Below are 17,777 nucleotides of genomic sequence, written 5' to 3'. Positions count from 1 at the left end.
AGAAGAGCACACAGTGCAGCAGCTTTTAACAGGACCGCTGCTCATCTGCACATGTAAATATCCATCAGTCATGTGAAGTGAGCACGCTTTCCATTTCACATGACAAAAGGAATGTGTGTTTTAATAAAAGAGCTGTGAAGTGAGCACGCTTTCCATTTCACATGACAAAAGGAATGTGTGTTTTAATAAAAGAGCTGTGAAGTGAGCACGCTTTCCATTTCACATGAGAAAAGGAATGTGTGTTTTAATAAAAGAGCTGTGAAGTGAGCACGCTTTCCATTTCACATGAGAAAAGGAATGTGTGTTTTAATAAAAGAGCTGTGAAGTGAGCACGCTTTCCATTTCACATGAGAAAAGGAATGTGTGTTTTAATAAAAGAGCTGTGAAGTGAGCACGCTTTCCATTTCACATGAGAAAAGGAATGTGTGTTTTAATAAAAGAGCTGTGAAGTGAGCACGCTTTCCATTTCACATGAGAAAAGGAATGAGTGTTTTAATAAAAGAGCTGTGAAGTGAGCACGCTTTCCATTTCACATGAGAAAAGGAATTTGTGTGTTTTTCCAGCCCCCAGTGAAGCGCTGTGGCAAGCCCATGAAGAGAGCCCTGCACCTGCTCCTCCTCCTCTCCTCCCCTCCCTTCCCCGGGCTTGTTTACTTGCTTGTGTTAGACACTCCCATTGGCAGGGCAGCAGGCTGAGGGAGCTGTACTTCCTGTAATTAATGTCAGTTTCTGTTAATCGGCGGGCTATAGAAATGCAGTCATTATCCACACAGCTGCAGGGGGAAGTCAAGCGCCCCACACAGAGAGCACAGCTCCGGCAGCATAAGCACCCATTCAGGCTGGCGCGTGCCCCCTGCCATCAAATCCAGCCTGCTAGTTGAGGGAATCTGGAATCATCAAGTCTGTTCTAGGCTCCGCACACAACACTGCAATCAGTGACACCAACTGAGACAATGAGAGCTTCTCCAGCTCGCCCCGAGGGGTCGCCTCCATTATACACCAAAGAAGGCAGCAGTGGGGTTGTGATTTGAACCAATCCCAGGACTGGCTTTTAATTACAGTAACTGTGAGAGAAAACTGGAAGCAATTATTGGTTACACTTTAAAATAATTGCCACAAATTCATGATGAATTCCAACTGAATAATCATAAAAACAACATCTGAATCTCTCATGAACTTCCTGAGCTCTGAAGTCATTCATGTTGAATTCAGCCCTGTTAATTCATGTGGTTTGAATTACACGTATTCATTCCATGCTCTTTTGTAACACATCATGTATAACATGGTGGGCGAGTCAGAGCATATGAATGCCTGCCTTATACATGGGATCAACATCATGTGTTATCCCCTTATGTAAATACTGATCGCATGTTTAGTGTTTGGAGGATCTTTTAAGCATGTGGTCCCCTTGTGTAAATACTGATCGCATGTTTAGTGTTTGGAGGATCTTCTCAGTCAGTGTTTCCATGTGACTGATCTGTATGCAGCTCACACTAATCGCCTCTCTTTCTCAGATGATGTTATCCATTAGCTCAGTGGTTAGTCTGAGGGGACACCATATCAGTGAAACTCTTCATTCAAACATCTCTACATCGTTGCAAACCGGACCACTGTTTGAACATTCATTCTGCAGACTGGGTTTTGTTTTATCAAATATAAAATTCTAATTTAGAAAATGCTTTTTTTGCCCTCATTTCTTTTATTTTTTAAAACCAACTACCAAACATATCCAAAAAATCAAGAATTACTAAAAGAAACGTATCCGTTTGACAAAGATTTCAACTAGAAGTCTTTCTCGGTGTCACGGAGGCAATGTAAAAACTGACGAAACGTCTGTAAAGAATTGTGCAGATTTAGTTTAATAATACAGAAACGTTCTTCTTCTTCTTATTCACTCAAGGATCAATTCAGGAGTGTGTGGCCAGTATTGAAATGCATCAGGAACTCACTTTACATTGCAGTGAATCTCATATTGAAATGCATCAGAACTAATACCAACTCGCTTTACATTGCAGTGAATCTCATATTGAAATGCATCAGAACTAATACCAACTCGCTTTACATTGCAGTGAATCTCATGAGAAAGCAGCTGCAGCTGACGAAGGGTTAATGCTGCACTTTTAAAACAGTACAAGCCGTTACATAAAACCAGAGCAGTGGCTAATGATTCACACATCTTCAGGGGCTCAAAGTACACCTGCCTGTTGAATTTCTATTACATATACAGTATATAGGGGTTCAGCAGGGCTGTCTCAGTGTGACTCAGTGAAGACCAGTTGGATAGGTCTAAATTATTGTAGAAAGCAAAATGCAATGCGATTAGCCTTTGTTCTGTTAAAGATCACCAAAGGGAAACCTGGTACGGGTGTGAAGTAACAGTTCTCTCAAGTTAGATTCCCTTTCATCATTTTCTGTTTCAGCCGTCACATCCTGGCGACTGATACCCTCTCAAAGCATGCTCACTTCCGCATGTTTTATCCAGGTTTATGTGTAGAATCTGAAACAGTGAAACCAGAACAGACAAAAAAGAGACATTGTTGCCTCTCAGCATTCCCTATCACTGGAGGCCAGCAGTATTGTTTAGTTCCTGTGCCAATAAAAGAAATGCATCCGATGCTGTACATCTGAACTAGCCAAGCAGGGGCTCTGCCAGCACTGCCCTCCACCTGAGAGAGGTGTGCACAGTGCGAGCACCCGGGTCTTTACTGTCTCATCCTGTGCTTCCTGCACATTTAAACTGACAAGCAGGGCTCTGCCAGCGCTGCCCTCGACCTGAGAGAGATGTGCACAGTGTGAGCAACCGGGTCTTTACTGTCTCATCCTGTGCTTCCTGCACATTTAAACTGACAAGCAGGGCTCTGCCAGCGCTGCCCTCGACCTGAGAGAGATGTGCACAGTGTGAGCAACTGGGTCTTTACTGTCTCATCCTGTGCTTCCTGCACATTTAAACTGACAAGCAGGGCTCTGCCAGCGCTGCCCTCGACCTGAGAGAGGTGTGCACAGTGTTAGCACCCAGGTCTTTACTGTCTTATCCTGTGCTTCCTGCACATTTAAACTGACAAGCAGGGCTCTGCCAGCGCTGCCCTCGACCTGAGAGAGGTGTGCACAGTGTGAGCAACCGGGTCTTTACTGTCTCATCCTGTGCTTCCTGCACATTTCAACTGACAAGCAGGGCTCTGCACAGAAGAGCTCAAAAAGAAAAAACGAAACAGGAATGGAGCCGCTCTCATGAATATAAGAGGCTGTGTGGTCCAGTGGTTAAAGAAAAGGACTTGTAACCAGGAGGTCCCTGGTTCAAATCCCGGCTCAGCCACTGACCCTGAGCAAGTCGCTTAACCTCCTTGTGCTTCGTCTTTCGGGTGAGACGTTGTTGTAAGTGACTCTGCAGTTGATGCATAGTTCACACACCCTAGTCTCTGTAAGTTGCCTTGGATAAAGGTGTCTGCTAAATAAACAAATTAATGAAACCTTTTCACCCCTCGAAACCAAGAAACAAACCAAACAAAACAGATCCCTCCATTATGAGCTGATTCAGATACACAACAGATCCCTCCATTATGAGCTGATTCAGATACACAACAGACCCCTCCATTATGAGCTGATTCAGATACACAACAGACCCCTCCATTATGAACTGATTCAGATACACAATGGACTCCTCCATTATGAGCTGATTCAGATACACAACAGACCCCTCCATTATGAACTGATTCAGATACACAACAGACCCCTCCATTATGAGCTGATTCAGATTCACAACAGACCCCTCCATTATGAACTGATTCAGATACACAACAGCGACACAGACATGAAAACAGAATCTCCAGCTTTTCAAAACCTGTGCCTATATTACAAATAACCATAAACACTTATTAAAAAGTATACAGCTTACACTATGATGCTACAAGTGATCAGCCAATGCTGAGATTATTAAATAATAATCTTTATATATAAATAAGCGTTTGCGTAACAGTCCCTTCATATTTAATTGTGTATTCTCACATGTGCAAAACCAGCACTGGAGGCACATGGCAAAAGGAATCACACAACAGAAGCTTGCGATATAGAAGATATTGGAATCATTTTTGTCAGAATGATGGGTCGCTCGCTCTCACAGAACCACAGGGGTATCAACACAGGAACAGCTGTCAGACGCTGTGCATGGAAACAGCTCAGTTTGCTCTAGTTTTCTTAAACACTCAAAGTGATATTTCTGAATTCACATCACTTGAGAGGCAACGAGGAGTGCCAGAACCTTCTTGTTAACCAAGGTCCTGGTCATTGGTGGGCACCAGCAGCCCAGACGTTTCGCTTCAGAGAACTGGTCTTGTGTCTGCTGCAGATTACAGGTGAAAGACATTCGACAGTCTCCCTGGTGGATTGCTGTCCACATCAGAGAAATAGAGTTGAATTTTTGATATTGCAGTTTGCTTTCCCATTTAATTTCTCCCTCCCCCACTCTACCTTCAGGCACCACTACCCCCAATGCACAACCTGCTGGGAGAGTGGATTTTGCAGCTGCTGCAAGTTCACAATCTGATCGTTTTCTGCTTCACTTTCAGCTGTATGAATACATATACAGAACATCTTCTGTCTGGGCTTTCCTCACCCAGTATGTGGGACCCCAGGCCAGCACAGCCAAGACCCAGAAACCAGTTTGCATCCAGGTGCAATTTTGAAGAAGCCCAATCTGATACATCCCAAATGAGTGGACTCTAATGCATTTCACTTACTGTAACCCAGAGCAATGTTACTAGCATGTATTACAGTGCAAACAGCCTTCTACAAACAAACATGCCACATGTTCCAAAGCTTGCAAGATTCCAAAAGCAGCATTCTGCATTCAAAGCAGGAACTTCACTAAATAAATAAAGAAGCTAAACCTGCATGCCAGCATCTAAAGAAAACAAGTTGAAAAACCTGCAAATGTCAGCAGAGCGGGACAGAGTTCCCCAACTGAGGCCCCCCACTAATTACTGCCTTGCTGCTGGATCCTGCCTGGTAGAGGATTCAACAGAATGACTTCCCCTAAACTGTACATGCGCAATATCAGCTAGCGACCCACAGCAACCCCATACCCCCCTGCTTACAGAACTCCCTTCTCTAGCGGATTGGAACCATCTTAGAAACTGGATGCTTTGTTCCACGTCTTCCCTACTTTAACACAGCGTCACGTGACGTGTCTGCCTTCTATACTCATTGTTTGAAAGTGTCCAATGTTACAGCCTGCAAGGAGCATGCTGCTTGCTCTACAGTATATTTCAACATCAATATTTAATATATGTAATGCCTGTGAGCAGCAGACAGGCTGTCGGCTTTACTGCTGCTTATCCCTTACTTGGCACAAACAGTTTATTAAAAAGGAAGAAAAAAAAAAGCTCCTACTCTGCATTTTTAAACTATTATTACCGTGACACAGCCCGGGTTTAAAACAGCATTCTTTCACTCTGCAGCGCAGGAAACAGTGGAGCGCCTGTGTGCAGAAAGCGAGCGCTTGTTGGGTTGGAAGCTGGAAGTCGTCTCAGAAGAGAGAGATCTATCTCGACTGCATCCTCCTCGAGGGCCTGTTCAAGGTCAGCCTTCAGCGTCCAGGGAACAAGCAACCTGCACTCAATACAGCATGTCATGCTTTAACGCTGTGCACATTATTTCATTACAGTATGTAGTCCAATCACTTTGTTAGAACAGTGGCCTGTGTCTACAGAGCAACAATTAAATACACTTAAAATATCAGCTCTCTATTGCCTTTCCTTGTACACAAGCCTGTACAGTTTATATACACTCACACACAGTACACACACATATACACACCGTATACACACACACACACACACACACAATATATACACTCTCACACACACACAGTATATACACACACACACACACTATATACACTCACACACACAGACCCCCCACACACAGACACAGAGTATACACTCACACGCAGTATATACACACACACACACACACACACACACTATATACACTCTCACACATACACACACACTCTATATACTCTCACACTCACTCACACACACACACACACACACACACACACACACACACACACAGTATATAATCCAACCACATTCAGAACCAAAAAAGCACAGAAACACAGTTTGACTGCAAGTCTTATCGATGCCTTAGCTTACTTTCCAGAGGTAGATTTAAAGCGATTTGGACCCAGTAAAGGTCTGGAGACCCAGGACATGCACTTAATACAATTGAAATATTTCAACCCTGCCCTCAAGAGGTATTTTTCAATACGTTCTTTGGTTTTGGGGGTCAAATCCAGTAATTGTGCAAAAGCAGCAGCTGTAAAACCATCTAACCAAGCCCAACGATTGCATCCCTCCTTAGCAGACTTGTGTTTAAAACGTGCCAAAGTCTACGCTCAACTAATCAACACCAACTTATCAGTTTACTTCATTACTTTCGCTTTTGAAATGCCACAAAACCAATGATTACACCGTGTAACAAATTATTATTTTTTTTGGTTCCTGGGTAGTAAGTGTTATTTCCTAATTGCTTATGCCTCAAAAGTATAGAAAATGGCTATTATTCCCCACAAACTTTGCTTTTGTGACCAGGACAGTGATATTTTGAAATGTACTTATTTCCAATGAGAAAACGGGCGAATTTATGTCTTTTTGTTCACATAAAGTCAGAAAAAAACAACATATGAATCCAAATTAAAATGTATTTATACTAAAGTAATACAAAAATGACTACAAAAGATTTAGAAGTGAGTAGCTTTTCGAGATTTTCGATTATACTGTAAATCACTTTCACGAATCAGCCCCCAAATGTAGTCACCTTCCCAGCATAGAGGCACAAGGACAGCTCAGCCTGCAGAAGGGCAGAGGGAATTAAAAGGAAGTAAATCAGGTAAATCATTATAGCGCACACAGCTTTCAATATAAGCATTTTAAAACACCACTACACTGGGCTGGAATAGTTCTTTCTATTGATTGTAATCAATACAATGTGACCTTCACTCGCGGATATGCTGTGGATTCAGCCGTGAGGATTTGGTCCTGTGGATTCGGCCCGGTGTAGCCCCTATTACAATCACACACTGCTGGAAACGAAACCTCATTGTATTCTAGCAGTTATTTCTAATGGTTCCTCCTCAAGCTACACTTCATTGTATTCTAGCAGTTATTTCTAATGGCTCCTCCTCAAGTTACACTTCATTGTATTCTAGCAGTTATTTCTAATGGCTCCTCCTCAAGCTACACTTCATTGCATTCTAGCAGTTATTTCTAATGGTTCCTCCTCAAGCTACACTTCATTGCATTCTAGCAGTTATTTCTAATGGCTCCTCCTCAAGTTACACTTCATTGTATTCTAGCAGTTATTTCTAATGGTTCCTCCTCAAGTTACACTTCATTGCATTCTAGCAGTTATTTCTAATGGCTCCTCCTCAAGCTACACTTCATTGTATTCTAGCAGTTATTTCTAATGGCTCCTCCTCAAGTTACACTTCATTGTATTCTAGCAGTTATTTCTAATGGCTCCTCCTCAAGTTACACTTCATTGTATTCTAGCAGTTATTTCTAACGGTTCCTCCTCAAGTTACACTTCATTGCATTCTAGCAGTTATTTCTAATGGTTCCTCCTCAAGCTACACTTCATTGTATTCTAGCAGTTATTTCTAATGGCTCCTCCTCAAGCTACACTTCATTGTATTCTAGCAGTTATTTCTAATGGCTCCTCCTCAAGCTGCACTTCATTGTATTCTAGCAGTTATTTCTAATGGCTCCTCCTCAAGTTACACTTCATTGTATTCTAGCAGTTATTTCTAATGGTTCCTCCTCAAGCTACACTTCATTGTATTCTAGCAGTTATTTCTAATGGCTCCTCCTCAAGCTACACTTCATTGCATTCTAGCAGTTATTTCTAATGGTTCCTCCTCAAGCTACACTTCATTGTATTCTAGCAGTTATTTCTAATGGCTCCTCCTCAAGCTACACTTCATTGTATTCTAGCAGTTATTTCTAATGGCTCCTCCTCAAGCTGCACTTCATTGTATTCTAGCAGTTATTTCTAATGGCTCCTCCTCAAGTTACACTTCATTGTATTCTAGCAGTTATTTCTAATGGTTCCTCCTCAAGCTACACTTCATTGTATTCTAGCAGTTATTTCTAATGGCTCCTCCTCAAGCTACACTTCATTGCATTCTAGCAGTTATTTCTAATGGTTCCTCCTCAAGCTACACTTCATTGCATTCTAGCAGTTATTTCTAATGGCTCCTCCTCAAGTTACACTTCATTGTATTCTAGCAGTTATTTCTAATGGCTCCTCCTCAAGCTACACTTCATTGCATTCTAGCAGTTATTTCTAATGGTTCCTCCTCAAGCTACACTTCATTGCATTCTAGCAGTTATTTCTAATGGCTCCTCCTCAAGTTACACTTCATTGTATTCTAGAAGTTATTTCTAATGGTTCCTCCTCAAGCTACACTTCATTGCATTCTAGCAGTTATTTCTAATGGCTCCTCCTCAAGCTACACTTCATTGTATTCTAGCAGTTATTTCTAATGGCTCCTCCTCAAGCTACACTTCATTGCATTCTAGCAGTTATTTCTAATGGTTCCTCCTCAAGCTACACTTCATTGCATTCTAGCAGTTATTTCTAATGGCTCCTCCTCAAGTTACACTTCATTGTATTCTAGAAGTTATTTCTAATGGTTCCTCCTCAAGCTACACTTCATTGCATTCTAGCAGTTATTTCTAATGGCTCCTCCTCAAGCTACACTTCATTGTATTCTAGCAGTTATTTCTAATGGCTCCTCCTCAAGCTACACTTCATTGTATTCTAGCAGTTATTTCTAATGGCTCCTCCTCAAGCTACACTTCATTGTATTCTAGCAGTTATTTCTAATGGCTCCTCCTCAAGCTACACTTCATTGTATTCTAGCAGTTATTTCTAATGGCTCCTCCTCAAGCTACACTTCATTGTATTCTAGCAGTTATTTCTAATGGCTCCTCCTCAAGCTACACTTCATTGTATTCTAGCAGTTATTTCTAATGGCTCCTCCTCAAGCTACACTTCATTGTATTCTAGCAGTTATTTCTAATGGCTCCTCCTCAAGTTACACTTCATTGTATTCTAGCAGTTATTTCTAATGGCTCCTCCTCAAGCTACACTTCATTGTATTCTAGCAGTTATTTCTAATGGCTCCTCCTCAAGCTACACTTCATTGTATTCTAGCAGTTATTTCTAATGGCTCCTGCTCAAGTTACACTTCATTGTATTCTAGCAGTTATTTCTAATGGTTCCTCCTCAAGTTACACTTCATTGTATTCTAGCAGTTATTTCTAATGGTTCCTCCTCAAGCTACACTTCATTGTATTCTAGCAGTTATTTCTACCGGCTCCTCCTCAAGCTACACTTCATTGTATTCTAGCAGTTATTTCTAATGGTTCCTCCTCAAGCTACACTTCATTGTATTCTAGCAGTTATTTCTAATGGCTCCTCCTCAAGCTGCACTTCATTGCATTCTAGCAGTTATTTCTAATGGCTCCTCCTCAAGTTACACTTCATTGTATTCTAGCAGTTATTTCTAATGGCTCCTCCTCAAGCTGCACTTCATTGTATTCTAGCAGTTATTTCTAATGGTTCCTCCTCAAGTTACACTTCATTGTATTCTAGCAGTTATTTCTAATGGCTCCTCCTCAAGCTACACTTCATTGTATTCTAGCAGTTATTTCTAATGGTTCCTCCTCAAGCTACACTTCATTGTATTCTAGCAGTTATTTCTAATGGTTCCTCCTCAAGCTACACTTCATTGTATTCTAGCAGTTATTTCTAATGGCTCCTCCTCAAGCTACACTTCATTGTATTCTAGCAGTTATTTCTAATGGTTCCTCCTCAAGTTACACTTCATTGTATTCTAGCAGTTATTTCTAATGGCTCCTCCTCAAGCTACACTTCATTGTATTCTAGCAGTTATTTCTAATGGTTCCTCCTCAAGTTACACTTCATTGTATTCTAGCAGTTATTTCTAATGGCTCCTCCTCAAGTTACACTTCATTGTATTCTAGCAGTTATTTCTAATGGTTCCTCCTCAAGCTACACTTCATTGTATTCTAGCAGTTATTTCTAATGGCTCCTCCTCAAGCTACACTTCATTGTATTCTAGCAGTTATTTCTAATGGTTCCTCCTCAAGCTACACTTCATTGTATTCTAGCAGTTATTTCTAATGGCTCCTCCTCAAGCTACACTTCATTGTATTCTAGCAGTTATTTCTAATGGCTCCTCCTCAAGCTACACTTCATTGTATTCTAGCAGTTATTTCTAATGGCTCCTCCTCAAGTTACACTTCATTGTATTCTAGCAGTTATTTCTAATGGCTCCTCCTCAAGTTACACTTCATTGTATTCTAGCAGTTATTTCTACCGGCTCCTCCTCAAGCTACACTTCATTGTATTCTAGCAGTTATTTCTAATGGTTCCTCCTCAAGTTACACTTCATTGTATTCTAGCAGTTATTTCTAATGGCTCCTCCTCAAGTTACACTTCATTGTATTCTAGCAGTTATTTCTAATGGCTCCTCCTCAAGCTACACTTCATTGTATTCTAGCAGTTATTTCTAATGGCTCCTCCTCAAGTTACACTTCATTGTATTCTAGCAGTTATTTCTAATGGCTCCTCCTCAAGTTACACTTCATTGTATTCTAGCAGTTATTTCTACCGGCTCCTCCTCAAGCTACACTTCATTGTATTCTAGCAGTTATTTCTAATGGTTCCTCCTCAAGTTACACTTCATTGTATTCTAGCAGTTATTTCTAATGGCTCCTCCTCAAGTTACACTTCATTGTATTCTAGCAGTTATTTCTAATGGCTCCTCCTCAAGCTACACTTCATTGTATTCTAGCAGTTATTTCTAATGGTTCCTCCTCAAGCTACACTTCATTGTATTCTAGCAGTTATTTCTAATGGCTCCTCCTCAAGCTGCACTTCATTGTATTCTAGCAGTTATTTCTAATGGCTCCTCCTCAAGTTACACTTCATTGTATTCTAGCAGTTATTTCTAATGGCTCCTCCTCAAGCTGCACTTCATTGTATTCTAGCAGTTATTTCTAATGGCTCCTCCTCAAGCTGCACTTCATTGTATTCTAGCAGTTATTTCTAATGGCTCCTCCTCAAGCTGCACTTCATTGTATTCTAGCAGTTATTTCTAATGGCTCCTCCTCAAGTTACACTTCATTGTATTCTAGCAGTTATTTCTAATGGCTCCTCCTCAAGCTACACTTCATTGTATTCTAGCAGTTATTTCTAATGGGTCCTCCTCAAGCTGCACTTCATTGTATTCTAGCAGTTATTTCTAATGGCTCCTCCTCAAGCTACACTTCATTGCATTCTAGCAGTTATTTCTAATGGCTCCTCCTCAAGCTACACTTCATTGTATTCTAGCAGTTATTTCTAATGGCTCCTCCTCAAGCTGCACTTCATTGTATTCTAGCAGTTATTTCTAATGGCTCCTCCTCAAGCTACACTTCATTGTATTCTAGCAGTTATTTCTAACGGCTCCTCCTCAAGTTACACTTCCAGCACTGCAGTAACTCTGCCCCTTTTCACAACGAGGATGACGGGCTGGTGTTTGACTCCAGCAGGAAACCCCTGGGGTGCGCGCATCGATGCAGTGCAGCACAATAAAACATGAACGAACTGACAACATCACGAGGGCTGCCAAAGGCACGAGTCAGCTGCACAGCGGAACAGCAATACAAACACACCAAGTTACACACCACAGAGGAATAGAACAAAGGAAAGAAATCTCACGACTGTCCTTTACATAGTCTGGTCCACAAGTGCATTTAAAAAACCTAAATAAAACAAGAAGCTGTATGGATTGGTAGAACGCTATTGTAAAGCAGTCTGTGTGAGTGTGGAGGGTAATGCAGACAGAACCCTTAGCAGGTTTCAGTTACAGAAGTCTAGAGAAATCTGTCATTCACATGATCTCTGTTCTCTGGTGGCTTCAGCAGTGAAGTTACTGCAGGGATGGAAGCTGGATCAGTGGAAATGTCCAGGGAGTCTTTCAGCTTTGTAAACAGTGCTGCATGCCGTTCAGATTAAATAGTGTGCAAATCAAGTTAAGGAGCGATTAATTTGATTTGTGCTCCTCCGAGTTCAGAGCACGCCGCTGAGCTCACAGTGTAAACCAATGTGGACGCGTGCTTGTAGTGAAGTCTCAAAGATTGGGACTGCTTATTCATGCTGCCTCGACTGCTCTGCTTTTCAGTGTGGGGTGTTGGCTGGCTGCTTCAGAGAGTCACTTAGCCCAGGTGATCATTAATGCCAGTATTATTATGGCTTATATGGCTAATCAAGCATGCATTAAAACCTGGAATGGGTGACGCATGCAATAGGAGTCTCACTTCCCTCCCTGCATTCTAGTTAGAACAGTGATATTATCATTGAGAGAGAAGGGCTTCACATCTTACAGTTCTCTTCTGCCTTTGTTTTTACTACTGCAAAATCACTAGGAACTCAAACACTGTGTGAAGTGACAAATGTTGCATTTTTCAGCTCCCAGTTCTCTCAATCAATGGCTTATTTGCCTGAGTGAACGACAAGCCTTTCTGTATATGAACCCCTGCAATAACTGCTCTTGTGCTCAATCTAAAACGCGCTGGTAGCCGACAATGGAAACTGATGCAACTGATGCGCCTGAAAGCACTTAATAAAAACAAGAGTGACAAGTGCTACCCCTCCCCTTTCAGCAACGCTATAAAAGAACATTGTCTGGTGAAAGGAGGTCGGGTTTTTTACAGCACATGTGAGACGCTTGAGATTGAACTGCTTTTAGGGTTCTGGACCTCGGTTTTATCGGACTGTCTCCAGTTTCGGGTTGCTTTGTGAAACTCTACTCAAGTTTATCATGGGAATGTCTTCTGTGGTACCAGATTAGACCCGCTTAGATAAATACAGTTCTAGACCTTGCTTGTATCTGACTTTCTACCAAGTTTACTCCAATTATGACACTAGCGTTGTCTGTAGTAACCTGTAAGGGACTGGCGGATGTACGTCTCAGTGATGACAAGAAGGACACTCATTGCTATGACATCAGAACAACTACTGCAACTTATAAAGCAGCAAGTCGGGCTTCGTATTGAAGTGTAGGAGGAAGAATCACAATCAGACACAGCCAGAACAACGTACAGGCTCCACACCGATCTGAATACTGAGACACACAGCCCTGCTGATAGGAGTGGATATACAGGCTCCACACCGATCTGAGATCACAGATCTGTAGCAGTCAGTGAGACCTGTGGGTGGATGAACAGCCCAAATAACATCCCAGCCCCCTTCTTTAACCCACATACAGTCTGTTATACTGCAGGAAGAAGAAAGCAAGCCATTTATTTCTTCAAAGGATCGGAGGCTTTCTTTGTAATTTAAAGGTAATTCTGTACAGCGGATTCAGTCTCTCTTACAGTACAAGATCTGCTGGCTTGTGACTGGGAAAGAGGACTGCAAAGTGACACCTGATCTTATGCATCAAAAGGCTGGGTCAACTGCTGTTATATTGTATAGCATGACAAAGAACATTTGAAATATGTGTAAAGTCTTTACTGACAGAGCAACGTACACATAATCAAATGATGTGTATTACATTCAAAAAGTAATTCCAAAACCTTTGAAAAAAAATAAATAAATCTGTGGTTACTAAATAATTAAAATGCACTATCCCCTTACTTGACTAGTGGACGCATCCATTAAAGCCCAAGGCTCTCGTCGGTTTTAATTAAATAATTAAGGACGTAGTTAAAAAACAAGAGGGAGAACTCAAATGGACTGCAATTGTAAGCAACTGGAAACCGGAGATCTGTGGGGATAATAATAATAAAACACAAAGGAGCAGACCCTAGGATTTCCAATCCACAGACCATGCGTGTCCCTGCATGCTGTACCTGTTGTTATGAGGCTTACTTCATCATCACATGCTCCAGGTCGCTCCTGTTGTGCAGAGTGGAGTCCCAGACTCTACTCATTCATTGAAGTCCTGTCTGAGGCTCCAGATCGCTCCTGTTGTGCAGAGTGCAGTCCCAGATGCTGCTCATTCATTGAAGTCCTGTCTGAGGCTCCAGATCGCTCCTGTTGTGCAGAGTGCAGTCCCAGATGCTGCTCATTCATTGAGGTCCTGTCTGAGGCTCCAGATCGCTCCTGTTGTGCAGAGTGCAGTCCCAGATGCTGCTCATTCATTGAGGTCCTGTCTGAGGCTCCTGAGTGTCTGGAAGAGTCATTGGCTTCACAAGAGGAAACACCCTCAGGGCCGGAGGGTGACCGAGTTGGAAGACGTTACAAGAAGCTGAAAGTGGGGTCTGGCTGAGGTCAGCACACGTGAAAGCTTTCACTTCGAAGACTGCTGCACTTTGAGAACCAGCCGCGCTCAGCAGCAGGGCTGTAACGATGCATTGTGTATTAATGAATCACGATACTTTCTTTACATGATGTATCGTAATAGAGGCATGTATCGTGATACAAGACCAGAAGCACAGCATGGCTCACTGTAGATCTCCAAATGAATGTGTGTTTTATAGCTGGGATGGACACACACTCTCCCTGTCTCGTTTCATTTCTGTCTTAACAAAACGGTCCATCATTAAATGACCATTTGATCCTATTATGCCTCATACAAGTAGCCACTTCCTCTTGCGCAAGTTTAAGAGCATCATAACATTTACTTGGAAAGGGTTTTTGCACAATACACAGACACAGCAACTGCTCCATGCAGCATGAGGAAAGCTAGAAGCATGAGGAACTGCAAAGCCTGTGCCCATTGATCCAGACTGGCTGTGTGTAACAAACACACCAAACACAGCCACTGCTCCATGCAGCATGAGGCAAGCTAGAGGTATGAGAAATTGCACTTGATATTTTAGAGATATCATTGTTGGGATTGTTCAACTGCTTTCATTTGAAGCCAATTCAATTGACTAACAGTGACTTCAATTTAAATAACTTCTTGCCACTGTGAGAAGCTAATTTTAACAAGAATACTGCTGATCGCAATTTTGGAATTAATTGAAAGGGAATTGTGAATTGATTTTATAAAGGAATTGGAATTGAGAAACAGGGATTCGCCCCGCTCAGACCGGGAGATGCAGGCTGCTTGATTTCTGTATTAAATTCAGACAGCAGTCAGACACAGAGGAAGCCGTGTTCACATGATCTGAAGCACAGCACTCTGTTGTTTTATTCAGAACAGCCCAGATGGAATCCTAACATAAAGCAGCGAGTTACTGAACTGATCTAAATTGTCCCGCTGCTGTTTAAATCCCTGCAATAGCAGGCTTGAACAGGTGGAAATATCACAGCCAGACTCAGACAACAGTCCTCCTTTAATTATATAAACATTGGCTGTATTAAAACGTGCCCTGACCTGTGTACAGATACAGTGAAAGCACTTTGATGATACGATTGGGGCTCTTCTTGGGAATCGTATGACGTCATCACTGATACCCAAAGACACCGATTAACAAAACAGTACGAAACCCTTCGCATCAAGGCTGGATGGACACCAGCTCAGGAAAGAAGAGCCAGTGAACTCCAAATAAAGATCACGTGATCATTAAGAAGATCCAGTGAACTCCAAATAAAGATCAGGTGACCATTAAGAAGATCCAGTGAACTCCAAATAAAGATCAGGTGACCATTAAGACCAGGTGACCAAGATTACACTGTGCTGTTCTTTCTGTGTGTGTGTTCCTATGTAAAAGCACACTGCTCGTCTTCATTATGGAGAATGATGGCACTCTCCCAGTTCTGATTACACTGGATCAAGTGATCAGACTGGTTTAAGGCCAGGTTGAGGGAGTCAACATCTGAATGGACTGGCACAGATTTACACTCTGTATAAACCAGCGAGTAACAAGCAAGGGATCTTAATGATGTGTTTACTATTATCTAACCCCCATCATTATAAAAGACTACTACTGAACCAGCCATTATAACGACTACTACTGAACCAGCCATTATAACGACTACTACTGAACCAGTACCTGTGTTCAGTTTTCAACGGCTAGTTGCCAGTACAGACACAGTGAGGCCAAGAGAAACACTTCAGTATAAAATCCTCCCCCTCCCACCCCCCCCAATCCACTGTGTTGTTTCCAGTCAGCCCATTTCCCTGGGCACAGCACAGGATGCTGACTTCAGAAGCTAAGGCAGCAAGCTGCGAAAGGGCTTTGTCAGCCACTTGGCTAATGTTTGAATTAATTAATAGTGATCATTAAAAAGCACCAGAGCATCTCCATAAAAATACCCAATGCACAGAAGTACGAGTGTTATTGTCTATTCTGCAATTCTACCTCCTGCCCCCATGGTTTCATTTAGTTCAGGCTGTGTTTTATTTAAGCTTAACGCACCCCAATGCACAGTGTGTCGACCCAATGCCACTGTGTTTGCACTGTTGATATGTTATAGTCTTATGATAAACATGTCAAGTTAATGTATTCATGTGTGCGTTACTGTACAGCAGGGATGGAAAGAAGGCTCCTATTGCACAGCAGTCTCGCCCATCCCAGGTTTAAATACAAGCTTGATTAGCCACCGTGTGTATAGGTACCAGCTCAGGTGTGTCTCATTAAACTCGCTGTGCATTTTCCCCTGACTTTGCATTTCAAGAGATCAGATTAAATCGTACAGCAGTGCCTTCTTATTAATGAAATCCCATTCCCTGTTTGTAGTGTAAGTAAAAGCGCTCTGTAAGATCGCATGTCATTTTCCAAAACGTTATTAATTTCGGAGGTGCCTTTCACAGACAAAGCAATAAGTCATGCTTTCAATTATTCATAGCAAGCCCTGAACCAGGAGACACTGTGCATGCTGATCGCCGGACTGTTAGAAGTGATCACTCTGCATTGCTGCTAGCTGTCATGAGACTCCCTGCATGCTGATCGCTGCACTGTTAGAAGTGATCACTCTGCATTGCTGCTAGCTGTCATGAGACTCCCTGCATGCTGATCGCCGGACTGTTAGAAGTGATCACTCTGCATTGCTGCTAGCTGTCATGAGACTCCCTGCATGCTGATCGCTGCACTGTTAGAAGTGATCACTCTGCATTGCTGCTAGCTGTCATGAGACTCCCTGCATGCTGATCACTGCACTGTTAGAAGTGATCACTTTGCATTGCTGCTAGCTGTCATGAGACTCCCTGCATGCTGATCACTGCACTGTTAGAAGTGATCACTCTATACTGAGCATCAAAAGAAACTTATCACTTATATTTGGATAAAATTCACTAGATGTGATTGAAAAATGACAAACTCTGTTTTAGAGCAGGTGCAGTGACTTTTTATTGTGCTGATTAACAATTGACATCACGAAGATGCTGCAAAATGATCTGTCGATCTTGGGCAGGTTTTGTGACTCTTGGTCTCCTAGTTTGTGGCGCTGTCATTAACAGAGTGTGTCTGGTTATACCGTCTTGTCGGGTTTGAAATCGCTGGCTGTGCGCACCCAAGACGGTGAGTCACAGTACGCTGCCCTAGTCCATGTGACCATAATTGAGATATTGTCTTTAGAATCATGTAACTGCAAAATGTAATTACAAAATGAGTGAGGAGCACACTGTTCACAATGGCTCTACTGTCTTTACAATGAGAGACACTACCGAACAGGAGCCACTCTCAGTGAGGAGCACACTGTTCACAATGGCTCTCCTGTCTTTACAATGAGAGACGCTACCGAACAGGAGCCACTCTCAGTGAGGAGCACACTGTTCACAATGGCTCTCCTGTCTTTACAATGAGAGACACTACC

The 17,777-nt window shown here is 42.2% G+C and overlaps 1 protein-coding gene across 3 annotated transcripts in view; it reads right to left on the bottom strand.

Annotated features, from left to right (window-relative positions):
- Nucleotides 1–17,777, bottom strand: part of LOC117962675 (glycerophosphodiester phosphodiesterase domain-containing protein 5-like) — a 53,388-nt gene that overhangs the window by 33,925 nt on the left and 1,686 nt on the right. The window contains exon 1 of one of the 3 annotated variants that reach the window (XM_059030596.1): nucleotides 5,409–5,428. The exons of the other annotated variants lie outside the window; for them this stretch is intronic. The gene's annotated coding sequence lies outside the window, so the exon portion shown is untranslated. Of the gene's footprint in view, nucleotides 1–5,408; nucleotides 5,429–17,777 lie in introns of those variants that run through there. 3 annotated transcript variants of the gene reach the window in all.

This window comes from Acipenser ruthenus, chromosome 9, assembly GCF_902713425.1.
Source record: "Acipenser ruthenus chromosome 9, fAciRut3.2 maternal haplotype, whole genome shotgun sequence".
Classification (NCBI taxonomy): domain Eukaryota; kingdom Metazoa; phylum Chordata; class Actinopteri; order Acipenseriformes; family Acipenseridae; genus Acipenser; species Acipenser ruthenus.
This window is presented reverse-complemented; position numbering and strand designations above follow the sequence as displayed.